Consider the following 7,155-nt stretch of genomic DNA (forward strand, 5'->3'; position numbering starts at 1 on the left):
CTACTCTTAGCATTTCTAAAATTCAGAAAGGAAAGGAGGAAGAAAAAGTGTAAAGACCAAAGGAAAGAAGGAAGGAGACAAAAGATAGTAAGCAGGAGGAATAAAATAAAAACGAAAGAAAATGATAAAAGGAAAGTCAGAGTAGCACTTTACATCATGAAGATACTCTTAGATGGGATTTTATATCTTTGAGAAGGGACACAGGAAAGGAATTATTTAGGTGAAGATAAAAGGAGAGGAAAAGAAGTGACATCATCGTAAAAATGTGCTAGTCTGCCCAAACAGATAAACTGGATTACAGACCCCAGGAATAAATCATGAAATTGGCACAACGAAGTTGCAGAAGTTGATTTAATGTAACATAATCCTTCAGAAGGAAGAAGACGGCAGAGCTAAGATGATTCTAGATCTAATTCTGATCCACAAGGATGGAATTGATTAGCGAAATGAGGGTGAAGAAGATCTTGAAAGAAAGTTAACTATGCCATTTTGGTTCTTCCTGATAGTCAAGGAGGTCAGGTGAGACGCAGTCCAGAGCTACTGAAGTCTGACTTCACCTAACTAAAAGATATGATTTTCATAGCCTGCAGCTCTAAAGGGGGAAAAGGCTCAAGGAAAATGGTGTTCGCCTAAGAATGAAATTTAGTCAGTGTCATTACTCTAGAGTCCAGTGATGAGGACTGGATGGAATGACCACAGGGACCTTGCCATTAAACTCAGATTTAGAGATGGCGAGGCAGAGAATAGGCATAATTAAGAGAGTAGTCCACATATTTCGGTACCTTCAAAAGTACAAACATAAGGCAAAAACTGGGGGATTTAATAACAAAACAAATATTTATGTTCTACAAAGGGCACCATGGACAAAGCTAAGAGGTAGATGGCAGAATGAAGAAAATAATTTGCTTTGTTTAAAATTGACAAGGATGTAATATCCTAGGACTATATTTGGAACTCCCGCAAAAACAGGAGAAAGACAGCAACCCAATTAAAAAACAAAGGTGCAAAAAATATCAACAGGCAATTTAAAGAATATATAAAAGCTAATATGCATATGGAAATTTAATCAAAACCATTAGTAATCAAATATGAATTGAACCAACAATAAGAAATTAGTTTATACCTATCAAACCAACAAAAACTAGAAATCTAGATTACAGATGTCAACAATGTGGAAATCTGCTGCAAGACTTCTTTCTACCACTTCTAAAAGCAAGCTGGCATTACTTGACACATTAAATAGACTCATACCCTACAGCCCAGCAGTCCTTTTCTTAAGTAACATAAAATGAATTCTTTACAAGTTCAGAAAGGGACTACAATGAGGATGTTCATTGCAGGGTTATTTGCAGTGACATGGGCAATGAGTGTGCTCATCACTGGAGGAGTCGATGAGTACAATGTGGCAAATGCACACCATGAAATACTAGGCATCAGGTGAAGTAACATTAAATGTCAGCATCTGGCAAGATGGATAGAGATAAAAAACAGTGCTTAGCAAAAAACATTAAACACAGAAATAGGCATATAACTCAGTAGTTTTGTAGTACATTTAAAAATAAATGCCTACCAAATAACTATTTTCTATGAACACATTTAAACACATTAGAAAATTAACTATTGTTAGGGCTGTGGATGGGAGTGGAGATAGAGTGTAATGACAGAATAAAGAAATAAAGATTTAAACAAAAGGGCTTTCCCTTGCAGCAACAATGATGGTGTATCATGAACTGAAGAGTATGATTAATTTGATCCTTCAAGGGACAAAAACTTCAAAATAAAACATAGAAAAGCACAAATTTATCAGCACCTAGACCATGAACAGAACAACACTTAGAAAAGGAAAAGTTGAAATGAAGAAAAACTTGTAAAAATACTGACAGCAAAATGGACTCATTATTTGAAAAATAACAAAGAACAGATATCTCTGATGCTCTGAACACATGGGATGCTATTTAAATTTAGAGAAAGTAACATTTTTGGAGACACTGACTTACACATTTGAAATATTTCTTTTAATCCCCATAACCACATTGAGGTAGGTGTTACCTTAGTAATATCTTTTTTCGTAATAACTTTTTTGGTTGCAAGAAATATAAATCCATCTGTAGTAATTTTGAGGAAGAAAACTTTATTGTAGGATGCAAGTTTATCTCACAAAACCCAAGAGCAAGAATGCAGCTGGTCCTCCAAAGCTGACTGAAACCAGGGCAGCAATTATCTCAGGCTCTTTTTCTGAAAATATGGTCTTCTATCTTTGCTTCTCTCTGTCCTCTGGCTTCAACCTGTTCTCCCCGCCTGCCAACTTTCTTTGCTTCTTCACATACATGGAAGAAGACAACTGCTCCATAGCTCAAGTGTTTGCCTGTTCTAGCCTAGAAATGACTAAACCCACAGCATACCAATTCCAAATTCCCAGGAAGGAGGACTTAATCTAGCTTTACTACACTGCTTGTGGTGATATTGGTGGTGGTGTTGTTGGTGGTGGGGGGGTGTTCCACGATACTAACTTGGTTGCCGGGGCTCACCGCAGTGGGAGAAAAAAAGGATTCTTGGAGAATGGGCTGTGTGCTATAGCACACTCTAAAACATCTACCACAACTAATAGGACTGCAGAACAGGTGCCAAATGAATATGAATAATAAGTGACATGAAACTGTTTTCTCTAACTTCAAAGCCCATGTTTTCTCTACTACATCATACAGCCTTCCAAATGTTTGAAATAACTGTTTTCATTGCCTCAGTAAGAGAACAGCCTTGTATTAGGTATCCCAGGAAACAATGGCATTCTCAAATCAAGACATTTTGGAAGTTTCATAAAGAATTATTTACAACAATGTGAGCAGGGTGCAGGGAAATTGCTAAGGGGCCACAGTACCCCAAATCTGGTATTAAAAGTGCTAAGTCTGGGGCGCCTGGGTGGCTCAGTGGTTAAGCCGCTGCCTTCGGCTCAGGTCATGATCTCAGGGTCCTGGGATCGAGTCCCGCATCGGGCTCTCTGCTCAGCAGGAAGCCTGCTTCCTCCTCTCTCTCTCTCTCTGCCTGCCTCTCTGCCTACTTGTGATTTCTCTCTGTTAAATAAATAAATAAAATCTAAAAAAAAAAAAAAATAAAAGTGCTAAGTCTGAAGAGGTAATGGAGGTAGCAGTTCTAAAACTGAGAAACAGAGAACTAGGTAGAAAAGGCTACATGACAGGGGCTGAGATCTTAGAAACGGACTCAGGTGAGCTTGTCACAACCCCACAGGGAGCTAGAGGATTAATCAGCCTAACCTCACATTCCTACTTCCCTCCAATCTTTGGCCTAGACTACTCATTGGCTGATTCCAATAGAAAGCTAGTGGTAAGGGGATCTGTTGACATGTTTCCATGCAGGTCAGCTTCCCAGGCCCAGAGCTGCGTGGATAAAGAGGGCCAGGATAAACTGATCTGAGTAGGCAAATTAATATCTTGGTCTGTAGACTGTAGTCTGTAGACTGGAAAATAAAAACAAATGTGCAATCAGATTGGAAGTTCAAAAAGATGAGATTTTAAGAATGCTCCTAGAGGATCTGGACTTGTTTAATTTTCACGTCCTGGGTAAACCATGTTTCTATGTATTAAGGTGGATATTTAGCTTAGGTCACTAAAAATGAGTGCTTCAAGGGTGGGGGGCGGGTGTTCAAGGCTCTGGACACTCATACTCTACACCTACTAGAAGAGCTTTGTCATTTGGTTAATACATCAGCATTCTGCTTAAGATTTCATTGAGAAAATAGCGCTACACCACCTCCAGATACTGTGCTAAAATAAAACCTCACAAATGAATCACAAACTAGTGGCGACGACAGAAAAGTAAATGAGAGTACAGGATTAGGAAAATGCACAGGTTATGCAGGAACTCCAAATATTAAGTCCAGTGAACCCAGAAAGGGGAAGCGGTCAAGGAAGACTTTCTGGCGTAACTACAAAGGGTAGGTAAAGATGTTCCGAAGACAATGCGCTGTCCCGGAAGGAAGAGAAGCTCAACAAGTGTTCAGTTCGCTAAAAGAGGAGTTACCACCAGGAAAGAACTAGGCTACGGACCCGTGCACAAGTCTAGGAGGTACGAGGACTCGCTGTGATTGGCAAAGGTCTCCGCTCAGCCCTGCCTCCAGCCTGGTTCCGCCGTCATCCCAGCCCAACCTCAACTAAAGGGGCTCTACCTATCAACAATTCCACTCAGCTGCGAGGAAATCCTAGTCCTAAAACCCGAGTCTCCAGCATGACAGGTTGCAGCCCAGTCCCCCTAAAATAGCTCGTGTTTCCGGGAGGTGTTGGCCTTAGCGGGGTCCCTCCCGCGAGCAGCCAAGGAGAAAGCGCTCATTGGTTGCCGTAACGGTGATCCGAGAGGCTGCGGAAGGCTGATTGGCATTTTTTTTTTTCGCCCCCTAGCGCGGGCCACGCCCATCTCCTCCCCTCCTGCAATCGGCTGAGGGCCCGAGGCCTCATGGGTAGTTTGGGCGTGTAGCTCGGAACTGTTTCGGGAGCCCCGGTGTCGGCTTTAGCTGGGAGGGAGCGCCCCGTGAGGTCACAGCCTGAGGGCGGGTTGAGGTGGGACCACAGCTAGAATTCCTGGGTTGCTTGCCCACATTCTCAGGCCGGGGGTGTGCGGCCTCCCACAAGTGTATTTGCATCTGGATATACGAGAGGGCTGGGACGGGACGCGCATTTCAGGGAGACCGTTGCATTCACATACGTTTTCGCGGTCCCTGGGGGCTTTTTATGTGCCTCCGGGATCCAGGCTGCGGCAGGGGAGATCCGCAGGGCGGCGGCTCCTCGCGCGCGAGCGCATCCCGGGCCTTAGAGCTCCGCCCGCCCGCCAACCCCTGTTCCCATTCCTGTTCCCGACCCCGCCCGTCCAGGGTCAGTTGGTGCCAGGTGCCCGGTCCTCCCGGCCCCAGGGCATTGGATGAGAAAGTCCTTGCCTTTGAGAAAACAATTTTAGATTGCTCAGCTTGATTTTACAACATTCCTGGCCACGCTCACCATCCGCCATAACTGTTGAAAGCATTTCAACCAAGGTGGCTCCTAGGTAGCATTCCTATTTCCTAGTCTCTATTGACGGGTAGGGGCCCCAAATCAAAGGGCATCTTGCTCCAATTGCAAAATTACAACCTGTAAGCTTACTTTTCCTTTGAGTAAGACCAGTCACCACACAAAGGTGGCCCTACTGCAGCTCTTAGTAACTCCAGCCACTTGTTTCAGTAGAGTTGAGTTCAACTTCCTATTGCAATAATCTCTGTCTCTCTTTTTTAAGATTTTATTTATTTAACAGAAGAGAGAGAGCGCACAAGTAGAGGGAGCAGCAGGCAGAGGGAGAGGGAAAGGCAGGCTCTCCACTGAGCAGGGAGCCTGATGCAGGACCTGGGATCATGACCTGAGCCCAAGGCAGGCACCTAAGCAACTGAGCCACTCAGGCATTCTGCAATAGTCTTAAATAAAGTCTTTCTTTCATGCTTAATTTTGTCCATTTAATTTGCCTAGTGTAACTTCTCTTTGATAATGAAAATTTTATGTTCTATGTTTATTGTTTCTTCTCAATTACACAGGTGTTTCATTTCTTCCTGCTGACTGAGAAGGCCTTCTCACATGACCTTGGATATCTAGAGATTAACCAATTTGGATTCAAAAGATTAGAACCTTGTGGAGTGAAGCTACCACTTTAAAGTCATTGCAGAAAGTAGTGTGATAAGTATGATGTGGAAAGGGTAGTATATCTATTTGAGGGAATCCTAACTGAGGTGCATTTATCTTACGGAAGTGGCACCAGGAAATAAAGAACAGACCTGTCCCCGTGTCTTTCCTTTTTTTCTCTCTCAGATTAAAAAAAAATTATTTATTTGAGAAAGAGAGACAGAGATAGTGAGAAAGCATGAGTGGGCAGGAGAGGGAGAAGCAGGCTCCCTTAGTAGGGAGCCTGACACGAACTTGATCCCAAGACTGATCATGACCTGAGCCCAAGGCAGACGCTTAACCAACTGAGCTACCTGGTGCCCCTGCCCTGTCCCCTTTTCTATTATTATGAAAGAAAAAAAATGCAATTTTCAAAGAAAGGGAATGGCTAAAATATAATCACCTCTCAAGAGATGCTAAATGTGGTTAAGGAGAGAAGCTAGAGGAAGTGAGAGAGGTCAGGGTTGGTATTGGAAAGGCTTCTGCAGTGGTAGAGGTAATGTGGAGAGGTATTCCTTAAAGCACAGGAAATGAAATGTATCCATTTGAGATGGGAAGTTAAGGTGCAGTAGGATTGAGTTGGAATGAAATGAAAGATGGTTGGGGAAAAAGGCAAATAGTAGGGAGAAGGGAGTTCACTGGAAGTCTACACCAGGGAAGGACAGTGACTAGTAGTCTGAGAAGCTTGCAGAGGCTTTGACTACTTCGATCAAAAGAGAAATACCAGGCAATCATGTTACCTAGGAAACTAGGAAAGGTAGGAGAAGGGGTTTGACACACTAGCTTCTCTCACCTTCCTTTCCTCTACACACAAGGATAAACTTAAGTTGAATGCATTATTATGGTGGCAATTTAATGCCACTGTAAGTTCTCCCTCACGGGCTAGTGGAGCCTAAGATATGGAGTTGAGGCTGATGATATTTTTCATTTTCTGTTTTTCTCTGACTTTTCTTAATGTCAACACTGCTCCCTAATCTCCTTTTCCTTAATTTTTCCCTCTACTTTTTCTTATGTAGAGATGGGGTGGCTGAAGGTTGATTCAGGACACAAGAGTGGAACATGAGAAAGAAAAGACTAAAATGACAAGTTGAAAGAGAGGAAAACTTTACTTCCAGACGTAAATGCAAAACTCAGGCTGGGAATAGCATGTGAAAGTACTGTACAAATAAAATGAAATGGAGTTAAGTACATTTATGTCCTTATAAGATCCGGTTATAAAGACGAAGAAGAAAAATAGGAAAATCTCAAATTATCCTGAGAAAGGACCAAGAGAAAACAATACTGGAAATAAATCAGATAGATGAGCATTAGACATCAACATAATCTTCCAGGTCTGATGCCAGTGGGAAGAAAACTATGAATGCTCTTTCCTAGAGCTTTTCAGCATGGGAAAGTTACCCAGTTGTCAGGACTCAGGGAGGGAGCTTCTCTTCCAGGAGGCTTCCCACTAGACAGACTCTGC

Source organism: Mustela nivalis (assembly GCF_964662115.1).
Source record: "Mustela nivalis genome assembly, chromosome: 7".
Classification (NCBI taxonomy): domain Eukaryota; kingdom Metazoa; phylum Chordata; class Mammalia; order Carnivora; family Mustelidae; genus Mustela; species Mustela nivalis.